We start from the raw sequence: 23702 nt of genomic DNA, 5'->3' as shown, positions 1-23702 counted from the left end.
AAAGAGACTGAAATTAATACTAGTTTGCTCGCGGAAAGTATGTAAATTTTACATGTATCGAAGTATCCTTATCGTTTTAAATGTTATGAATTACTGATCATAACATTACATTATCTAAAGAAATGAAAATCCTAGGATAGGATTTTGAGCGAGATACTTAGCAGTAACTCAAAATTTTCTCCGTCATTGAGAATGCCGAATGATAACTGCTTTGATGAATAGGGTCTCAGTAACTTATTTTGTCGTTTTTGTCCATCCGTGTAAAAACATATACGCAGACGACAGTTGGGGAAAATGAATTTCTTCCTTTTAAGATAAAATGAAATTTTCTATGAACTGACATGAAACTGCTATTGCATTTTATTGAATGTTCATGAAAATAAGTTTTGTAAGTAGTTTAGAAATACGTTTTGTAAGTAGTAATCTTTCTGGGTTAGATAAATTATATGTGATAGAAGCATTTAATTTAAAGTAATGTATGTTTAAATACCTTTAACTGTGTTCAGATGTGTTGAATCAGAATACTGGTGAGTTCAGAGTTATCTTTTAAGACACATTTTCTTCAGTCTGACTTGCTATCACTGATCATCATTCTTGAACTGCCTTACTCTACTTTTGTAACAAATATAAAATATCCGACAATTAATAGTTTGTATTTAATGGAGCATTACTCTTTATTACATTTGAAAAAACATATTAGTACAGTTAGAATTTTTCATAAATACTTAACATTTTTCCTTCTGTGATTTATAACTTTCTATTATGCAACAATTATAAGGTTTCATTCAAGTACCCGACTGATGGAAGCTGAAGAACGCTGGTAGTTTCACCCTCACTCATTTTAATAAAATTGAATGAATATGATATTAGGACGTCTGCGTATTAGAAGCAAGGCTCTTTTTCTAGGACAATTATCTGTGAATTCATTTTCTCTAGCAGCATTTTGCCCTCTTGAACATTACTATGCTGAAATAAATGGAACTATATGTAATAACCATACATCCTACAACAAAACATCATTTCTATTATACTCTTAAAACTTCATTTTACGCTCAATTGCCTGTTAAACATATAAGGTATTTCTCCCGCCTTCCTAGCGTGCTCTTCGTGGTGTAGTGGTTCTGCACGCTGGGCCAATATTCCAGAGGTCCGTGGTTCGTTCCCGGCGAAGGCGATTGCTCATTTTTCATCTCTCCTGCTTTTCCAATTAACCTAATGTCTCTACAGTGGCGCCCAAACTAAAAGGGTGTTGGATGATGATTCACCACTCCCAGGATTTGGCGACTGGATCCCCTAAAAACCACAGTCGCCCTTTAAAAGGAGGAGTATATAAGGTATTTTTCACGCCATTCTAGCGTGCCTTTGTGGTGTAGTGGTTCTGCACGCTGGGCCGGTATTCCAGAGGTCCGTGCTTCGATTCCCGGTGAAGGCGTTTGCTCAATTTTCATCTTGCCCGCTTCCAAAAATACCTAATGTCTCTACGAACATGTTAAACTACAACCGGGAACAGTTAGCAGAAACAATTTTTTTACGAATATATTATAAGGGAAGAAAGAAACGATTAAACGTTTAGGCAATTTTGATGCTTAGATGTTGGAAATTTTAGTAAGATCTGCCTTTGGCAGCAATAATAGTTGTTGAGTTAAACAGACCTTGGATGGTAGATACATATTTATAGCCCATACCCATACAGGCTTAATTCTATGACAGACTTCATTTGTCATACTTGCTGGTGGAGCCAGGTTCTCTGCATCCATTGATGAAATGTCTTCAGTTGGTGAGATCTGAAAAAAAAAACCTGTCCAGTGCAAGAGCAGAATAATTATGTATATGAATAATTATATATATGAATTGAAACAATACAGAATAACATGGATAAGGTACGATCTACTACCTATTTAGAATTGGGAAAGCTTAAGACTCCGAAGATATAGCATAACCATGGGCACGAAAAGCTGAATAATGTTCTGTCTCTGGCCAAAGTATCAGATATGCTGACTAGGGAAGAACGGGATAGAAGAATCTCATGAACCCAAAAGAACCTCATGTAGTCAATTTAAATTCAGCGTTGGTATGATGGTAAACAAATGTAAGGTTCCAACTCTCATTCGCATGGCTGCTTCCACACACTGATATGGCAATCATGATATTGTAAACAAAACATTGTAAAAAAAAACAGAGAATTATCAGAAAAGGCGACGGTTCGCCACTGATATGTTCTTGCGCATCTTTGTAACTACCATTTTAGGCACAGTTTGCGTACTGGAGTGCTTAATTGGGCTTAATTAATTGCCATCTTGTTGATAATACGCTGCAGATATCATAGCACTGCATGTGCAAATTCTTACTGTTGTATAACTCAGTTTTCTGATCAAAAGAAAGTGATATGGCTTTATGATAATTAACCTGATATGAGAATGGGATTACGAATAGAATTATTTCAATCAGCGGTTCTTAACCTTTTGACTAACGCGCAGCATCTCAAGAAACGTATAAAAAACTTTAGCACCACCACTACATTTTACAATGAGTGAGATTTTTGGCGCAAAACCAAAGATGATTATAATGCGTCAAACATGAGGTGGGATGATCTAATTTGAGGAAATAAAAACAATTTCTTAGTAAATAAAAAAAGGTGGACAAATGTACCAAATCCAGAGGATGAAGTCATAAAAGCGCACATTAACATACAATATACAGTTTTTCAAAAGAGAGTAGATTAAGTAATAAGCCAGTCTCTTTTAAATAATAAAATAAATTACAATTGACCTCTCTTCCGATTAAACGGTCAAGAGGTAAGTCACAGCTATTAAAATATTTCTGACGAGGACTATTAAAACTTGGACATTCAATTAAAATATGATGGACTGATAGACATTACAGTTTGTACAAACAGGCGCATTCTAAGCTTTCAAAAGGTAGTTTTGTTTCACTCTAGTGTGACCAATTCTGAGGCGAGTCAAAAGAACTTCCTCCTTACGATTTCTAGTGAAATCGCAATGCTCAATTCTAGGCTTTACATTTCTCAACTTGTTTTGAAGCTGAACATCCCAAAGTTGCTGCCATTTTTTTCGGATCTTCTCTTTGACAACACAACAGATGTGTCTAAAAGGGATAAGGCGATTGGACAGTTCAACAGCACATTTCGCTGTGATATCTGCCAGCTCATTTCCATTTATTCCCGGGAACACAGCATTACAGGATTTCATATCCACGTCTCGTTAAGTTTATATGAATCTTGAGAACATCCACTATTACTGGATTTGGAGTGTTGGGAGAAGATTCTAATGATTTAAGCGCACTATAGGAGTCTGTATAAATATGAACTTTTTGTGGCGGAACATTGAGATGTAAAAAATACTATAGTATATTACAATTCAGATGTTAAGACAGAGAAAGCATGGTGCAAGCTTCTGCCCTCCATGTGATCTTCAATTACAAATGCCATTCCGACGTGATCATTTGACAATGCTTGCCTTCACGTAATGGTTGAAAACATTAAGAAGCTGGATCCGTGCATTTTCCCAAGGTGTGATTTCTAAATTATGCGCTGCTTGAGGGCACATATCAGAGCGGGAGAGTTTCTCAATAATAGAGCGAATTCTTAAAGTAAAGGTAGGCTCACAGGATGGACGTGTTTCAAATAAAGGGTTACACACATTATCAGTTAAGCACAGCTTATTAGGATGTTCAGGTTGCGATAAAATATTAAAATACTGCAAAAGGGACAATTGCTCACGTTTCAGATAAAGCGATGGTTCGGTAGAGTCAACATAAAGGCTCTGGACAAAAGATATACTGAAAGCACCATAACAAAACCGCAGAGCTTGATGGTGAATAGGATCTAGTTTTAATAATATTGATGACCGAGCGAATACGTAAACAACTGGACCATAGTCCAGTCTACAGCGGATAAGCGCTCTGTAAATGCGAAGCACAGAGCAACGCTCTGTACCCCAGAAGGTGTTCGCCAAGACTTTTAAAATATTTAGATTTTTTAAACACTTTTTCCTCAGTTTTAAAACATGAGAAAGGAAAACCTGTTTTCTGTCGAACGCCATTCCTAAAAATTTTACTTGCAAATGCAACTGGAATAATTGTACCATTCAGATGTAACTCAGACTCTGGATGGAGATCTCACTTCCTACGGAAGTGCACGCACAAAATTTTCTGTTTCGAAAATGTACATCTCTGTTTGTCTGACCATTCTTTTATCTTATTCAGAGAAATCTGCAATTGCCTCTTTACGTATTTCAAATCTGCCCCTCGACAGCTAATCTGTAGATTATCAACATAAAGAAATCCCAAGATGGTGGGTGGAAGTTCTTTTAATACAGAGTTTATTTGTAAGCTGAACATAGTTACACTAAGCACACAGCCTTGAGGCACGCCCTCGTCAGAGAATACAGGCAAGGTGACTTCTTACAAAAGCTTTTCGAATCGATGTCTCTAAAAAGAGCATGTTATCTACAGTTGTTCTGCCCTTTCGAAAACCGCTTTGATAAGGGGATATAATATTATTCTTTTCCAAGAAGTACACTAGGCGGCTGTTTACCACTTTTTCAAACAGCTTACATACGCAACTGGTAAGAGCAATTGGCCAATAGTTGGAGGGATTCCTTGGATCTTTCTCTGGCTCAGCAATAGGAATTACAACAGCTCTCCTCCATGCACTGGGAAAAGTACACTCCTTCCATACTCTACTGTAAAGAGTGAGAAGGGAAGTCAGTGACTTAGATAGGATAGATGCTTCAGCATTTAGTTATTAACGCCATCAAGACCTGGAGAAGACCTATGTGTCTGCAACAAAACTTTCCTTAATTGAAGCATAGTAAAGTTTCTATTATAAGGATCAAAGTTGGAAGAGTTGAAAGCGATGGGATTTCTTTCAGAGAGCTGCTTGATAGAAAGAAATGCATGTAAGTAATTTCTGCTTAAGAAACGGTAGCGAATGTCTCTTCAACAGTATTCGCAATTTCTTCTATATAGTAATCACTCTTCCATCCTTTTCCAAAAAGGAAAATGAGTAGTCTTTATATATTCCGCATGCTTTTCTAATTCTTTGCCAAACCTGTTTATTAGGTGTAGAGGATGTTATTGATAACACATGTGTAATCCAGGAATCCCTCTGGCTCCGCCTTCTTACTTTTCGCGCACTTGCTTTGGCTCTTTTAAATGCTATAAGGTTTCGAAAAGTAGGGTATCTGCGAAAAATTCCTCATGCTTTTTTTCCGTGTTTTCAGTGCTTCATGACAGTCACGATTCCACCATGGTTTCGAATACTTTAGCATTTTCCCTGATATCCTAGGGATGGAGAGCATAGCTGCCTGAATAATAGTATTAGTAACTGCTGCAACTGCATCATCGATATGCACATCTTCTACCATGTTCTCTATGAGCTCTGCAGTGGAAGAAAAGAGTTCTCAGTCTGGCCTATCAAGTATAAACTGAAGGAGTCTCGACACTCTCTTCGTGCACGAGAAACAAAAATGGGATAATGATCGCTGTTGTAAAGATCATTTCCGACACTAAAAGTGCAAAATGGCAACAGAGATGGTGAACAGATGGCAAGGTCGAGAGCGTGGAATGTCCTTGGAGGCTTATGGAAGTATGCATCTTACCCATTATTCAGGAGATAAAGGCTATGATCTTCAATTATCTGCTCAATTTGTCTTTCTCGACAATTTGTGTCTTTACTTCCCCAGAGCGCACTATGGCCATTAAAATCCCCTCTTATGATAACGGGGTGAGGCAGCTGCTCTATGAGACCATTTAAATCTTGCTGATCAATGTTCTCATTTGGAGGTAAATACAGAGAAACGAATGAGACAACAGTATGAAAATTTGCTTGAGTAGCGACAACTTGGAGGGATGTCGTCAAAGGTAGTGCATTTGATGGACAGTCCAGTGAGGTGAGCAGGCCTATACCCCCTGTATAATTCTAATAATTCTTAGAAAATAAAAGGTAAAAAGACTTACCTTTTAATCGATCTTCTTTCTTTCTAATCCAAAGGTATATCCGGGAGTATTTTTCCTAAGTACATCTATACACTACTCACAGAAAGAAAGAGGCTTCTAAGATAATAAGATATTTAATTTACATCACAGCACTAAACTAAAATATATATGTAACACGGAAGAATAGGATTAACATGTTTCACTCAAACGTCCATCACGAGTTCTCAAAGTTCAACTAAAATGTTCTGATTTAGTTTTTGCTGCGCGCATGCGCAAATCACATGGTTGTCGGTGAGAGTTTCAACATACTCCCACCTTTAAATTTGCTGAAAAATCAAATTTAAAACTGTAACCTTTGAACAGGCTTTACCATTCGACCACTTCTTGTAGTCATCGATGGAATCTTTTCGCTCTTGAGATCTTGAGGCAAGTCATTACGATATCAGGATCGCAGTAAGTTTCTGGTTCATCAGAAGAGCTGATTTCCACATTTCTAAATCTAGACTGTTCATCTGATGATGTTATCTCCAAAGGATACAAACGCTTGGTTGGTCGCAAAACTTCTCCAAGCTTAGTCTTGACCTTAACTAAACGCACATGTCCATCCCGAGATTTGAAAATCTCGGTTACTTTAGCCAATAACCAGTCTGTTCGCTTCTTATTATCATCGGACACTAAAACAAGATCTCCTATTTTCAGAGGTTGTGAAGCTTTTGCATGTTCATAATTTTGCCGTAACTGTCCGAGATATTTGATTCGAAATCTTTTACGTAGATCTCGTAAAAGTTTTTGTCGATAAATAAGCCTTTTGTTTAAAAATTTCGCATCTATATTATCCAGATCAGGAACTCCAATTTGTCGAATCTCGTGGAGAAACATGGAAGGTGTGATCGGAGATAAATCTTCAACATCTTCCGAGACATACGTCAATGGACGATTATTCTTTATTGCTTCACAGTCACACAAAATTGTTATCATTTCTTCATGATTCAGAGACGATCGTCCTAAAACTTTTCGAAGGATTCTTTTCAGGACTCCCCGCTCCCACCATCCTCCCCACCAGGGAGCTGATGGTGGAAGAAATTTCCATGTGATCCTGTGGATACTAGCTTGTTCTAAGATTTTATCCCAATTTAAGCTTTTGAATAATCTATCACTTCCTTTGAAATTCGTTCCATTGTCAGAATAGATGGTGTGGGGTCTTCCACGTCTAGCAATAAAACGTCTCAGCGCTTGCAGAAAACTTTCAGTTGATAGCGAGAAAATCAATTCCAAATGTACTGCGCGAAAAACAGCACAGGTAAAAATCACTATCCATGATTTTTGATTTCCCTTCAATATCAACGGTCCAGTCAAGTCAACACCTACAATCTCAAAGACTGCTGCTTCTCTTACCCGGTCTTCAGGGACAATTACAGTTTATTACTCGGTCTTCAGGGACAATTACAGTTTCTATGAAATCTTCTCTTATCAAGCAATGGGTGTTTTCGAAGAACTAGTATCGAACCTCTGACATACAACACAGCTTCTTATGACTTTCTTGACAGTCTTTCGTGTTTTCAAAATCCAATATTGTTCTCGTAAAGCGGATATTAAAAGTTGTACTCCTGCATGATTGTTCATTTCATGTTTAGCTCTAATTAATTTTACTACAATAGGATGATCTGAAGGAAGAATAATAGGAAATCGAAAATTTTCTGTATCATCTCTTCTCAGAATTCTGGTTTTAACCCTAAGGATTCCGTTAGAATCAATCATTGGTTGAAGTACACGTAATCTTTTGTCATTTAATCCAGAAAATGATTCACTCTGCACTAATCTCAAAAGAATTAATTCGGCTCCTTTAATTTCTTCCGCTGTAATTGTTACAAAAGTTCTTTCATTAGGACTTGGTCTGACAAACAAAACGGAAGATGCAGGATATTATCTTTAGAATGGTATTGTACGAAGAAATCTTATCAAAATTAACTTCAGTCATAGCATTCGAATTAATTGCAGAAATTATTGTCTTCTTTCTTTCAGCATTTATAATGTCAAAATTCGGTACAATTTCAGAGGTAGGCCATTTTCCTGGATCATTTCTCAACCAATCGGGATCCTCCCACCATTTCGATTTGACTAAGGTTTCCGGACTGCATCCTCGGGAAGGAAGGTCCGCTGGATTTAGCGTTCCAGGAATATAATTCCAGTCGTTGGGATTACTTAGAGTACAGATTTCTTTCACTCTATTGTGAACGAAAACGGCCCAGTTTTCATTCTTTTTTATACAAAATAAGGCATCCATAGAATCACTCCAATAATAAATAGGCAAGCTTTCTAGTCTCAAATATTCCTGAACACGATGTGCCAGTCTAGCGCCAATCGTACAAGCTAAGAGCTCTAGTCGTGGTATGGAAATCGGCTTGATAAGTGCCACTCCGGATCAAGCTGAGATGAGCTGATATGTAACGGAATTTTCATTACAGCTTCGCATAAATATGCATGTGGCATAAGCAGATTTACTCGCATCACAAAACAAGTGTAAAGATAAATCGGAAATTCTTTCGGAGTCAGCAAAAATTCTTCTGGGTATAGCTATTTTTTTCAAATTGTGCAATTTATTTTTCCAGCTTTCGAATTTGTCAGAAATGCTTTTAGGTAAATTGTTATCCCATGAAATCTTCTGTTTCTAGCATTCTTGAAGCATTAGCTTAGGAATCAGAGTAACAGAAGCTGTAAACCCAATCGGGTCAAAAATCCTGTGTACTATTGACAATATATTCCTTTTGCTGACAGGCTGTTTCACAGAACTATCTTTAAAGTCACAGGACAAAGTGTCATTTTATAAATTCCATTTCAACCCCAGAACTGATACGGTTTTATCGGAGTCTTCATTGCAAGGATTTCCTTTTAAAGTTTATTGTAACACCATCCACTTAAATCAAATTTAGCAGTCGACATAATTTCCTTCGACACATTAATGAAAGTGTTTAGTTCTTCAATAGTATCAACGCTGGCCAACACAATTGTCGACGTACATTGATTCACTTAACTTCTTAGCTACCTCTTGTTGATGTTCAGGAACATTCTCGAGATAATTCACTGTGGCGGCGAGAAAAAAAGGACTGGCATTAATGCCAAACACAACGCACTTATGTCGATATATTTTCAATTTTTCGGAATCTCCTTCTTCCCACCAGAGAAATCTAAGAAAGTCTCTATCTCGAGAACAGACACCTATTTGCAAAAAGGCCTTATGTATATCTGATATAACCCCGTATTTATCTAGGCGAATTCTGTTTAAAATACTCGGTATTAATTCCAAATAATTTGGGCCCTTTTCTAAACAGTCATTTAAGGACATCCCATTCCTTTCCTTCGCTGAGGCATCGAACACAGGTGTAATCTTTGTGGTTGAACTTTCCTTAATTACAGCCCTATGTGGTAGGTAATGACACTTTTCGGTTTTCTTATCTTCAACAGATTCTATAATACCTTCTTCAGCCCATTCGTTAAAAATATTTTCATACTCTTTCAGACAGTTTTTTGGCTGAAGATTTTTGACGCAGGATTTTAACCTTTTCTCTGCTAATAATCTGTTGTCAGGTAAAACCTCATGCCCTTCTAACCAAGGAAGAGAGACCTGATATCTACCCTCACTATCTCTCTTTAATGACTGACGCAAATATGTTTTAGCAATTTCATCAATTTCCTTTCTTGTGTGGGTTGTAGCAGGATCCGTTATTCCTAACGAGTCAAGACACCATAAATCCGAAATTTTAGCATCATTAACATGAAGTGACAATACAGTTGTCGTACTGTTAGAGAACTCACGCTTTTCAGTTTTCCCCATCATTGTCCATCCTAATCTAGTGTATACGCATGATAACCCACATTTTAGTTGTCTAACCTTCCCCGTTAGAAGCTTTCCTGCCACATCTGCACCTAAAAGAACATGAATTTCTAAAGGTGATTTTTCATACATCAAATCCACAGATTTATTCTGCGTGTCAGTTAAATAAATTCCATGTTTTCGCAGTTCAGTAAGATATATATCTCTACGAATTTGAGGAATGTCAGTACATATTTTATCCTGATTCAAAACCTGAAAAGTACAGTGATAATCACCTTTAAGACTACTCAATCTAATTAAATATTTATTATGAGTTTCTTTCTTTTTAATTCCTCCGAACAAACCATGGATTAATTCTTCTTTACCACTTGTTTCATAATTCATTATACTAACTGCATACTTCGAAATGTAGGATCGCTGGGAACCACTATCTATTAGAATTTTCACATATTTTCGATCCCATCCCCGCGAAGTTTTACTACTAAAGTTTGCAAATTTACTAACTGCATGCAAGATTTATTTGTCAGAACACAGTCTTTTTTATTATTTTCATCCCCAATAATGTCTGTAGAATTATTTCCGCGAGAGTTACACATTATTGACAAATGAGCTTTACCGCATATGGAACATTTAACTTTGGTCTTGCAGAAGCGGGAGATAGGGTTCCGGTTCAAGCATTTAAAACAGAATCCGTGATTAAGCAATTTTTGCTTTTTTTCATCTAAGGTTAAACGTAGTGATGAGTCGGTACTACCGAACCGGGTATTTTGTAAGGGTACTGAAAATCGGTACATCCAAGTACCCGTTACTTCAGTACCGAAATCAGTACTTTTCAGTATTCGTTACTTCTGTACCGAAACGGGTGCTTTTCGGTATTCGTTACTTCTGTACCGAAACGGGTGCTTTTCGGTATTCGTTACTTTGTAACGAAAATATGCGTCTCTTCTCGGTATTTCGGTATTCGTTACTGGAGGATCGATGAGGGTACAGCTCACTTCGGTTTTGGTACGAGGACAGTAGTATCTGGTTGTATTTGCGAAATGGTGATATGCGCTCCTTGTGTCCATGAATGGTCTGCTCCTCAGACACTTCCGTAGTTGACATGTTTTCTGATATTCAAAATCTTACTCCCTACAAATAAAATCAAACATGTGGTGACGTGGCAGAGTTCCTTCAGAGCGCAAAATCGTTAGCTGCGTATTTCGGTACTCCAAATCGTTACTAGGGTACTTCGGTACAGTAAACCGTTACTCCGGTATTTCGTTACTTCGGTACTCCAAATCGTTACTTGGGTACTCGGTACTTGAAATCGGTTTTCGGTACTTTTCAAAGTAACGGTTACTTGAGTAACGGGTATTTTGTACCGGGTACTTGTCTGTACCCGTTACTCTCGTACGGTACATTCTTGTACCCGTTACTCTCGTACCGGTTACAAGAATGTACCGAAGTTGCCCATCACTAGTTAAACGACTCGCATTCCGACATTCAGAACGTTCATGATCTGAATCGCAAAATATGCAGTTTGGATATTTATAATTTTGATTCTCATTTGTAGACAGCAACTGCGAGGCAGACGATACATCTGGTACCCGTTTATCGTGCCAAGTTGACAGCTTGCTTTCGCGTTTTGTTTGTCGGGGGGGGGGAAGAGAAATTGATGCCGCTTCTTTCGACTGCAAAGCTGTTTTTTCCCGAGCAATTAATTGCTGAGAAAGAAATTCCACTAGGTGATTCAAATCGTAATTTGATTTTCGAAATGTTTTATTATATTCCAAAACCAAATCTGCGGGCAATGTTTTAAGCAAAATAGGTGTTAATAAAGCTCCATATGTTTCTGAGGTCATATTTAATGATTCAACACATCGAATATGTTTTTGTATGAAATTGAGTAACTTACGGAAATTTTGAATGTCATTAGAATCCTTTAGAGGTCTTATTTTCAGTAATTTATCTATATGGGCGTTTATCAGTACATCTTTAATTCCAAATCTTTCTGTGAGTAGTTTAACTGAAGTTTCGTAATTTTCTTCGGTTAAATCGAAACCGTCAATGGTGTTATAAGCATTACCTCCCAAAGAGATTTCAAATAATTAAATTTGCTTATAGCGTCAAGCGCTTTATTTTGGTGTATGGCTGATGAAAAAGTGTTCCAAAATGTCAGCCATTCGAAGTTCTCGCCATAAAACTTCGGAATCGTAAGTATAGGAAGCTTCACATTATGATTTTCGATTTTAACGCTTTCTATACTTTCACTTAACTGTTCAGTGCTTCTTAACACACTAAAGTTTTGTTGTTCTATATTAATTTCTTTCAATTTTTGTTAGCTTTGTATTTAAATGTAGTTATTCTTTCACGATATTCGTCAACACCGTTTAATTCCTGGTCTAGATCCTTTATGTCTATTAATTTTTCTATATCGGCATCTATTTGTTTTAACTCGTTCGATTTTTCATTTAAGAGTTCTAAGGAAATTTCTAGTTCCTCTGCATTCACTTCTGTTTTTGGTAATTCAATTTCGATTCGGCCAATTAATTTTGTAACGGCAGCTCTTATGTGGCCGCGTTTCCTTTTCAATGTATCGATGAATTCCGTCATTGTTTAATACTTAATATTCAATAATTCAACAAGTATCAACAATTCGCCTTCATTCGCGGCACGGGATGCCAAAAAATGTATAATTCTAATAATTCTTAGAAAATAAAAGGTAAAAAGACTTACCTTTTAATCGATCTTCTTTTTTTCTAATCCAAAGGTATATCCGGGAGTATTTTTCCTAAGTACATCTATACACTACTCACAGAAAGAAAGAGGCTTCTAAGATAATAAGATATTTAATTTACATCACAGTACTAAACTAAAATATATATGTAACACAGAAGAATAGGATTAACATGTTTCACTCAAACGTCCATCACGAGTTCTCAAAGTTCAACTAAAAAGTTCTGATTTAGTTTTTGCTGCGCGCATGCGTAAATCACGTGGTTGTCGGTGAGAGTTTCAACACCCCCACTGGCACGCTCACCTGTAAGGTTATCCTTCCTGATGAAAGAAATCCTCCGAAGTTTTGCTTGTTGTTCTGGTTTCAGATTTGTTTCTTGTATTGCTAAGCACACAGGATGATAAGCATTGATTATAGCTTTGATGTCGAGCAAACGTCGGTGGAAACCACAACAGTTCCATGAAACGAGGGTGGCTATTATGACTGATGTTTGTTCTTTCGGTGCTGCGTTTTAGTTTTGCATGGAAGCAGATGCTTAGGAACCACTAGTCCCTCCTCTACTTCCATACTATCTGAATCCACAGATTCAGAAACCATCCTATCAAAAGAGCTATTGCTGGGGCTTCTGTTTTTATTTATTATTTTCTGAGTGACATTTTTGGGTTTGCTTTGAATTACTGTTTCTTTTTCTTTGTACTATGTGGGTTGGGCTTTCTTTTTTCCTGTTGCCTGTAATCTGTTGAGTTTTGTTTGGTGCAGTCTGCATACCAACTGAAGTTTGAGTGGCAACTGTACGAGATGTTTTAAGAGAATTGGCGTAAAATGTATTTAGTTTAACCTGTGTGCTTTGGATTAAATTTCTGGCTTCAGCATATGTGATGTTCCTAGTAACTTTTGCAGTCTGCACTTGTTTTTCTGACTTCCCTTTTGGGCACAAGCGAGGAAATGCTGGGCGTTCCCCCTTTGCAATTTACACATAAAGGTGCAGTGGTACAATTTTCACAATCGTGACCAGTGTGTGAACATCGGGCGCTTTTGAGGCTGCCACGACAAAACATCTTAGAATGGCCGAAGCGCTGGCATTGGAAACATTGCATAGGGTTAGGAATATAAGGTCTTACAGAACAATTTAAGTATCCTGCTTTAATATTCTTAGGCACTTCAGGCGAGTTGAAGGTCAGGATCACGTGTTTCGTATCGATCAACCGGCCTTCCGTACGCATCTTGATCCTCTTAGCACCACAGACATTTGGGCTAGATAGCTCGGATGGATAGGATGGATTCGGGCTAGATAGCTACTTCGGAAACACTCAGATGGTCGATTTCCGAGATTACACCGCGACAGTGTCTTATGTGCTGTTACAGTGACATTCGCTTGCCCAAAATTGGTTACTTGAAGTAAAGAAGCAGGACTGGGTGGCTGAATTTATATTAACAAGCAAGTCTCCAGAGCGAAGATACTTTATATTTCTGGGCACACCAATACAAGAATGAATGTATTTATTTATCACAAAAGGAGACATTTTTTTGCAGCTCGCCAGAAGGACTAGAGATAACAAGAAAACGAGGACTATTATTAGGATTATTTGCATTTGTATCTGTACGTACGTTTCTAGCAGTAGAGTTTTCAGAACTATCGCTTTGAGCGACTTGAGTGACTTCGAAGTCTTTAATTAGATAAATGTAAGAGCTGGCCATATTGAAGAAAGTAAAGATTCGGGTGCGACGGCCCCGTCCACCAGGGAGCCCAACAAGTGAACACAGATTCCTGAGTTAGGATTAGCCAGACCTATACGCAAACTGAAGTCCCACAGTCGGCTTTCCCGAAAGCAGGTAGTCTCAAGAACTAGGACTAGTGACCAGCCGATTGACACCCGTGAAGACGACTAAGGTGCCTCCCGTTTAGCTGAAGCAGAGACCAAAGCAGTATGTTGGGGACAGTACCTCGCCCCTCAACAACCAGGACCCTCCTTTCCAGCGACACGGGTCTCCACGCACGGAAAAAAGCATGGACAGTTTTCTCGATACTCGAAAACAAAAGACAAGATCTGTTACAGTTTCTCGTGACGAGCCCCAACCTTTGCAGCGGAAAACCACAAGGGAGAAAGAAAAGAGAAAAAGTTTCAACTCAGAGGATAGGATACAGAAAAGAGGATAGATCACTGGGGCACCAGGATCGTGACACCCGTCTCACCAAGAAGATGGTCCCCTGAAGGGCTAGGGTACCTCGGAATTGCCACACTCGCAGTCACATAAAGTGAACCCCCGAGGGGCTACATTTTACAATGATTATTTTCTAATTTCTAAAAAGAAATATTAATATATATATATATATATATATATTGCACAACCTACTGGCTATTTGTATTAAATATGCACACATAAAAAATTAGATTAAAAATTCGTTACCCATTTTAATTATCAAACTTTAAGTTATGATACTTAAATTCTAAAATTTAGTGCAACATTTGGGTTAGTTAAATGTCTTAATGTCTGGTCTTATTTCATTTAGTTTTAACCGTAATATTAGGATCTTTTTTAAATTTTGTTCTGTATTTATTTTTCAAATATAACTTGGAAGAAAATCCTTGTTTACAGAAATAGGTTGTGCAAAAAAGCAATAAAAATTTAATAGCTTCATTTGAAATACCTTTCAATTCTTTTTTCGGTTCAGCCAAAAGTTAACAAAGTGTGTTATTTTTAAAAACATCAATTAGATTTCGATCACAGAAAATTTCTGTCAATTGTTATTTTTCTTCATGATATAAAATTTTAGGTACATTTCAACAAAATGGTTTTTTAATCCAATTTTCTTTTCCATAATCCTCGGAAAAATACAATATTGAAGTTATTTATCAATGGAAAACAATAATTTTAATGTCAAATGCCAATTCTTTTATTTGCCCAAAGGGACAATTTGCCCAGAGGTGCTATTAATTTCGTTTTGGCATTTTGCGTGGGTTCACGATAAACGGAGTTTCACTTTTCAAATTGTTGCCATCAAATATTAGAGCACTGCGTTATATTTAAAGAAATTAAATAATGAAGAATCCGCATTAATGTATCTATGTTTCTCTCATTGTGAGAAAAGCAACGGTACCTATACAAATCAAATTTTCAATAACGTAGTCCTCTACTAGAATATGGGCATTTGGAAGTCCAAATTTGGAATTTGTTTTATGATCTATTCCATATTTTTTAAAACTTTAACGAATTCTTCATTAACAAACTCAACGATTTCAAAGCGAGCTATTGCAACAATGTACGAAAAAAAAAATTATCTCCAGCTCGCGAGACTGTGTATCAGAAATTCTAAAGATATGCTCTTTTTAAACTATTTTATGATATTGCTTTTGAAATGAATTTTATCATTTGAGTGCGAAGAACATGATATTTAAAATAAAGGTAACACACAAAATGTTAAAAAAAAAGTCTCTTTGGGCGTAATATAAAATCTGAAAACTTTTAGATTTTTATTCTTGTCAAATTAATTTCGGTTAAAAAACTTTCTAAATGTGGTAAAAAAGCTTAAAATATTACTACCCAATTCTTTTATTATTAGCTTAAGTTAATTTTTGCCCATTGCATTTATTTTATCTGTAATTATAAACAAATTAACTCTTTGTCCTTGTAATCCTAAATTAAATTCATTTAACTTTTCAAAAATATTAGCTAAATATGATAAACGTGCCAACAATAATTCAGTAAATAAACATTTTTGCTATTCAATTTTTGAATCACAGAGGAAAATATAAATTTCTGTTCAAAGTTCTAAAAGACGATTTAAAAACTTTGCCTCTGAATAACAACCTTACTTTGGAATATAACAAAAGCGTTTCATGTTAACTGCCCATATCTAAAAAATAAATATAAAATCCTAAATATTCTTGAATTTATAACTCGGCTTTTAATAAAATTAAAAATTTTCACAGCTTGATTCAAAACGATTTTCAGGTCTTCGGGGGCTGTTTTGGAGCAGTGAGTAAATTTAGTTTTAGGTGCGAATTTCTTTATTTGAGAAATAACATGCTTTCCTGTTAAAGCCCAAAACTTTGTCACTGTATATGGCAATGCGCTTATTCTAAGGAATATCATTCTCAGATATAAAACTGTGAATTACTTTGAAACTTTCATTTGCATTACTCTGTCATGAAGAGACTCATAAATAAATTTTCTCCGCTAATTTGTTTATCTACTTCGAAACGTATGTATAATAATAATTGAACGAAGTTCGTTATGTCTTTACTTTCATCCAATTGCAATGCGAAATATGCTTTTATTAAGAATGCAAAAAATTCACTTATGTTAAATTCTGAAGTTGATTCGCTTTTTCTTTTGTATTCTAGACCAGCGGTTCTTACCGGTGGTACGCGTACCGCTGCTGGTACGCAAGACAAAAGTAAATGGGACGCAAAGAAATAAAGAATTTTGAAATATTAAATTCAGAAACTAAATATCCCGACATCCTATTTAAGTTTATTCTCCAACACTTAAATTTATGCGATCTCAGTTTTGTTCAAGGTCAATAATCACTCATAAACTTTAGCAAAATACCTTTTTTAGTTTCATAAATATCTTTTTTAGCCATAGATAGACATAAAATTTGTCATTATTGATGTTTTTAAATGGAATAAAAAAAACAAATGTTGTATTTAACATAAAATAAAAACAAGTTCCTTTAAAAAGAAAGATAATAGTATCTCATTAATTCTTTTAGAGCTGATCGATTTATTAGCATGTCTACATTTTATGTCGCCACCATTTCCCGGCTTATATTGCTCTATTTTCAATTAAAATAATTTTTCTACGTCATTTTGCTATCTCTAACAGCAGGTGTTTTTGTCTTGATGTTGCTTTGTAGTCCTCACTTTTCTACGCGATTTGAGAATGTCATCGTTTTTTTGAAGAACTAGTAATATATTCTGTATTTAAATATTTGTGAAAAATAATAAAAGAAACCTGAATTTTCAAAATGGAAAAATGGCTAGGATTAACCAAACAGAAAAGTGATGATTCACAGATGATGGATCCAGGATAATCTACTAGCACTAAGAATACTGCAAAGAGAAACACGCCAACGTGGAAAATAAAACAGGCAAATCGATAACCTTGTATTCGGCGAAGATTTTGGAAAATCCGAATAGATTTCGAGGGGAAAAAGGGTAGTATTTTCACCCTTGAAATCGTTTGGGATTTTACAAAATCTTCGCCGAATGCAAGGTTGTCGATTTGCTGTTTTAAAAGAAAAATTGTTTATAGAAAATGTACTGAAAGTTGTTTATCATTTGGGTTTACCTGGAATGGACATGAAATGGACCTTGAATCTCAATAGGTTGTTTGCGGTGAACTATTATCCAATCAATGTATGAAACCATCGTTTCTTAAAAGACATCTTGAATCAAAGCACGTCTAATTAAAGGATAAATCTGAAGAATATTTTAAGAGGAATTTATCGGAGTTCAAAAATAGTAAACAAGCAATGAAAAGTTTTGTTACTTCAAGTGAAAAAGCTCTGGAAGCTAGTTAACTACTAAGTCTAAGAATTGCCAAGACTGGGCAGATTCACACTATTCGAGAAAACCTTATATCACCGGCAGCTAAAAGATATCATTTTCACATTATTCAACGAAAAAGGTGGCTAATTAATAAATTAAATGAATATTCCGTTATCAAATGACACAGCAAGTCGACGAATTCATGAATGGCAAATTCCATAAAAGAGACACTTATTCAAAAAATAAAACACAGTGAGTATTTCGCATTGCAATTAGATAAAAGTAAATGAATAATGAACTTTTTTCAATTATTTAGTATACATACGTTTCGAAGTAGATAAACGAAGTACCGAAGAATATTTATTTGTGAATCTCTCCAGAATAGAGCAATGCAAATGAAATTTTCAAAGTAATTCAAAGTTTTATATTTGAGAGTAATATTCCTTGTAACAAGTGCATTGCCGTCTGCAGTGACGGAGCTTGGGGCTTTAACAGGAAAAAAAACATTCCGGTGTTATTTCTCCAAATAAAGAAAGTCGGACCGGCAACTAAAATCACTCAAAATTGCATTCATCACGAAGCTTAGTAGCCAAAATAGTCCCAGAAACGTGAAAATCATTTTGAATCAAGCTGTGAAAATTGTTACTTTTATTAAAAGCCAAACATTATGTTCAAGATTAGTTACGATTTTATGCCAAGAAATTAACAAGAGATGCTTTTGTTACGTTTCCAAGTAAGGTGGTTATCCAGAGGCAAAGTTTTGCAATGCTTCTGCTAAAGTATCTAAAGAAAAACACCGACACAGGAACAGACAGGCGAGACCGAAAAACTAACAAGACTGAAATACTCCTATGGGCTAGATCGTTTCAACGTTTTGAGTGATCGTACTTGAGTGGAAAAATGATTTTTGAGTTGTGTTTACATACATCCGGGACCGTGCTGTGAGAGGATCGGATAACAAGGTGTAGTACGAAATAAAATATAATAAGATTTCCAGATTAAATGTAAGTTTATTCAGACTCCTCATATTTATCTTTAGATTCACATTATGGTTAACATTACTTGCCAATTACTTATTTCCTTTTTTTTACATTTGACGTGATCAAGTACTTTAATTTTTACATTTTATCTAGATTATTAGGTACCATATGACAATAATGACTTAAGATACGTTTAACTAGACCTCCTACAGTAATTTAAGAAAAGGTCAAATTACATAACCTTCTTAATGGACTGCACCTAAAATTCTTTCATCTAGGTAAACCATTTTCATTGATATAATATTGTAATTAACTTAATAAGATTTTACATTATCAATTTGTAGAGTACTTCACTTCGGAATTCTAAGTTAATGTTGGAAGTGAAGCATCTAAGAACTGATAAGCGAATAATCGCTTGAGTTCGGTGACGAGAAACAACAAGATAGATGGGTAACTAACCCTTTATTATTTCAATAAGATTTAACAAAACTCCGCCTGGGAGTGTAAAAGCAAAGCCCGCACTTGGACTTGAACTTAAAAGACTAAGAATTAAACTAAAACTAAGATTAACTAAAGAAGTATAGCCGAAGCTATCATGGTTCAAATCGAGTTGGCCTCTTAACTTATTTGACTACGAAGCTTAGCAAGGGTCTGAGTACGGCCGAGCGTAATAACAGCTTTCAGAGAGAGAGAGTGGCCAAAAAGGCAAGACGCGCGTAAATCAGAAACTCTGATTCTCTCTCCCTCTGTAAGTAACTTCGTGGTTTAAATGCCGCTCCTCCTCATTAAATATTCAGCAAGATTCCAAAACTACATTCTGTCCGGAAGTAGTAAGTTAAGAATTTGACAGGAAAGGAACTTTAACTTAAAATTTAACTGTTAATAAAATTAACATAATCCTTACAAATTAAGAGGAGTTTCAGACAAAACATTAGACTTTGTAAGGATAACAGAGAAGAACGAATTTTTCATAACTTAATTTAATGTTCGGTTTACACGGAAAGGAGCAAATAAAAATGTGTAACAGAAAAGACTTATCTGTTGATCCACGGTGAAGCACAAATTTTCACTGCGGGCACCTGAAACTGGTCTGTAGTACAGACACCTGGAAGAAAACCACGAGAAGGAAAAATTCGCAGAATACTGTCACAGATCTCGTGAATTAAGGTAATATTTCGAGTCCCATTTCGCACGAAGATTCGAAGTAGCGACGAAGCCTACTTAGCTCATTAACAAAGGTATACCCCTGCAACAAAGACTTGTTTCCTGGATCAACTGACGGAGTTCCATTCACAGCACTTGGACATTTCCAATAGTCATTCCAATAACTCAGCTCCAATGATTCCAACTCAGTATTATTGGATATTTCCAATAATATTGAGTTGAAACGAATAATCTTACATTCGTTGAAGAGTATACAGGTCATATCAGGAAGCGAAATTATTGACCACCTTAACGTGAGGAACTTGGCCGTATAAAGCTATGAATTTACAAAAAGCTGCAGCAAATTTCCTTATTTTTAAGACACTTGAGAAAATCATTTGTAATCCGGATCCTAACATTTTCTAAAAGCAGTTCTCTAGTGTTTAAGGTGAAAGCTGACGAGAACATATTAGCAGCTCCCTGCCTTTGCAGTTCACGGCAAGGAAAAGGGCAAATTCAACCAGAACGATCCGGACAAAAGATCTGCCGTCCATAATTTACGGAAATAAAATTACTTTTTCTCGGGCCACGCAAGAGAACCATCATCTCAGCAGACTATCAAGACCCAAAGTGCCTGTTCTCGAAAACCTCCTTCACTTCTTTCAGCCAACACGTCTATCAAAATGGTTTCATTTATCGCCCCCCTTTGGCACTAAATTTACGTTTCTTACCGTGAAGGACTGAAATAGGTTCATCACACATGCTCACTGTTCTCTCACTTAGCCAAAAAACCAGACACCCAGATCGCCAACCAAGATGACTTACATCAAAGTTGAAATGGCAATTTATGACCTTTCGTCACGTAGAGGTCATTTGCACAAAAGAAATTTCTTCTCGAACTTTCCATGCAACAAAACAAAACTGCGACAGAATGATTTAGCAAAATTCGTCTCTTTTCTGGAATCCTTTTCACAATGAACAGAAATCTTGGATAAATTTAAATAAGGGAAAATAAATAACATTCATAAAAGCATCTGTTTTTATCCTGAAATTAAAGCCTTTTCACAACCGAATAATGACTTAATAAAACACTAAATTAATAATTCAGAATTAAATAAAATTAAGAAAAATAATTGACTTGATTTCGTTCATAACACATAATGATTCATTGTACTTATCAGCACAACTTTAAATCATCGTTTTGAACTTCGATCAGAAATTCAAATGTTTCCCTGTGGTTCAAAATTTGAATTAAAAAATGGTTCAAAAATCTGTGGTTCAAAAATGTTCACTTCGTGAGCTGTGGTTTGCGTGTTTAGCTCATACAACTGACGAGAACATATTAATGAATAAATTTGGGTCTACAAGGGCAAAGTGCTAATTTGTTTAGCATTAGAGATAAAATAAATGCAAGGATAAACAAACTATTTCTTTTATACAGGGTGAACAGATTACTCCTTCTCTCCAAATATCGCCTACTTGGTGGCGGAAATAAATTCAGCAGGATATAGAATAGTTCAGTCGCTTAGACATCCCGGGAGCAGATAAAACACAGCACAAAATCATTACCCAATTTTAGTCTTCACGATGCGCGTTGCGCATGCTCGCTACTGCCAACCCGTCAAAGATACTTCCATAATTTAGGAGACTTTTTAAAATAATAAAGGATAAAAATGTTTTTATAAGAAATTAGCAATAATATTTGCATGATTAATAGAACAATACGTTATTCTGAGATTATGCAGAAATCTATTAGAAACGTTTAAAAATATGAAACCGTAAATTAAAACTTCCGACGTACAACACAAATATAAACTGAGTTCAAGCGATAATAATGAGAAATTTCAATCTGCACTTTAAACACTTGAAATTCATTGCGAACTAATTGTATTTTATACATTCAAGTAAAATGCAGGGAACTCTCTCATAGTGATCGTTTTTCATACACGACCCCATCTGAAAGTAACAAGCATTTCATAAAAAATTACCATTTCTATTAGTCACTTCACTAAATTGACCCCTCCTCACAACAAAATAATCTAAAACCACGAATGGCCGTTTTAGAGAGGTTTCGCTTTACTCAAAATTATACTGCAGTCGAAAAAATATGTTTCATTCTGATATGAATTCTAAGTGTGTTTACGCAATGAAATGCATATTTTTATATGCATTCAAAATTTTGTGATTTTAATTGCCATATGAATTAAAATAACGTTTTGAAGACAGCATTACATTTTGAAATTTTTTTTAATCCACTGCACTTCATTTCAATTTCCTAATTATAGTTCATGATGCTGCATATTTTCTAGGCTATATTCTCCTATAAAAGGAAGGTTTGAAGGCAGACATTCATACCGATTAAATTCGTGCATTTAAGAAATGGAATTCTTGAGACGCAGTCTAGTTTTCCTCGCAGTACTGGCGATGGCTACTTTAAGTATCATTCAGGCTGCTCCTGAACCTTGCATAGCTGGTCGTAAGTGATAAAAGAAGAACGATGAAAATTAATTTTGGTAAGTCTTAGGTAAATATGAAAATTTTATATGAACCTTTAGGTAATCTTATTTATTTAAACAGTATAAGCTGCCATGCGTTATTTGATAAAAAGCAAAGCGTAAAACAGAGACTTGAGCGAGACCTTTAAAAATAATTAAAATCTTTGAAAACTTACAGGAGCTGTCCACAAATACAGCTGCAATGATTTTGGTCTGAAATTAATTCGATAAAACCATAAGAAATATTAAACAGGTGAATAACTTCCATATTTCATTCGAAGAAAAACAGAGGAACGTTCAGCATTAAAGCGGCATTTTAAAACATATTTCTTAATTTTATTGAGTTTTATATGTAGGTTTTAAGGATCCATTTTTTATTCCATCTGCTTTGTACTTGATATCTTATTTTTGCATCAAAGAGCACTGCTTAAAGAAGAGGATTAAACAAGGTCATGGAATAGAAATTTATGTGATTTTAGCAAGAGTTTTCTTACGGAATATTATCTCTAGTGTTTCTTACGTTGTTTGTCAGTGAATTGAGAATGCCAAAGACTTAAATATTTTGCACAGTTTTTCTGCCACATTTTCCTATATTGTAAGACGAGCTGTAACAGCAATATTTTAGATGGAGAGTTTCAATGAATTAAGATTAGAATTCAGTTTATTAGCGGTTTTCAGTTTTTGAGTATTGAAGCAAAGAGTAATAAATTCATTAACTGTACATAATATATTTTATTAACTTTATATTTTGTTTATAAATATTTCAAAATTTTCTTCTTTTGATATGTTACTTTTCATACATCTTTGCCAGTAAAGCCTATTAGAGGCGCTGCGGCCAAATCGCAAATAACTGGTCTCTCAACCCGGTTTCGGAACTCGGTGAACAGCCGGCTGAATGAGAGTTTGGTAGGGGTTGTTTCATGTATAATATATATGTCCTTTACATAGTCCTTCAAGAAGCACTCCTTTTTTTAGGCTTTATAGCCCTCGCGTGCTTTCCGATTATCCAAAAATTGCAATCAGTCACCATAAGTGGGATACTAGCTGAAGCCAAATAACACTAGCTGTTACGCCTTAAAT

General features: G+C 35.7%; 2 long non-coding RNA genes across 2 annotated transcripts in view; one reads left to right on the top strand and one right to left on the bottom strand.

The window, feature by feature from the left end:
- The window catches only part of LOC146996686 (uncharacterized), a 72577-nt gene that overhangs the window by 10660 nt on the left and 38215 nt on the right, over positions 1 to 23702 (bottom strand). Inside the window, exon 3 of the long non-coding RNA XR_015041578.1 lies at positions 1653 to 1784. This is a non-coding gene — a long non-coding RNA (uncharacterized LOC146996686). The remainder of the gene's footprint in view (positions 1 to 1652; positions 1785 to 23702) is intronic.
- Positions 1 to 23702, top strand: part of LOC118188094 (uncharacterized) — a 72422-nt gene that overhangs the window by 41686 nt on the left and 7034 nt on the right. Inside the window, exon 2 of the long non-coding RNA XR_015041581.1 lies at positions 22437 to 22640. This is a non-coding gene — a long non-coding RNA (uncharacterized LOC118188094). The remainder of the gene's footprint in view (positions 1 to 22436; positions 22641 to 23702) is intronic.

The sequence above is a fragment of the Stegodyphus dumicola genome, chromosome 6 (assembly GCF_044657685.1).
Source record: "Stegodyphus dumicola isolate Sdum_Otavi_A_Nest chromosome 6, ASM4465768v1".
In the NCBI taxonomy this organism is placed as follows: domain Eukaryota; kingdom Metazoa; phylum Arthropoda; class Arachnida; order Araneae; family Eresidae; genus Stegodyphus; species Stegodyphus dumicola.
This window is presented reverse-complemented; position numbering and strand designations above follow the sequence as displayed.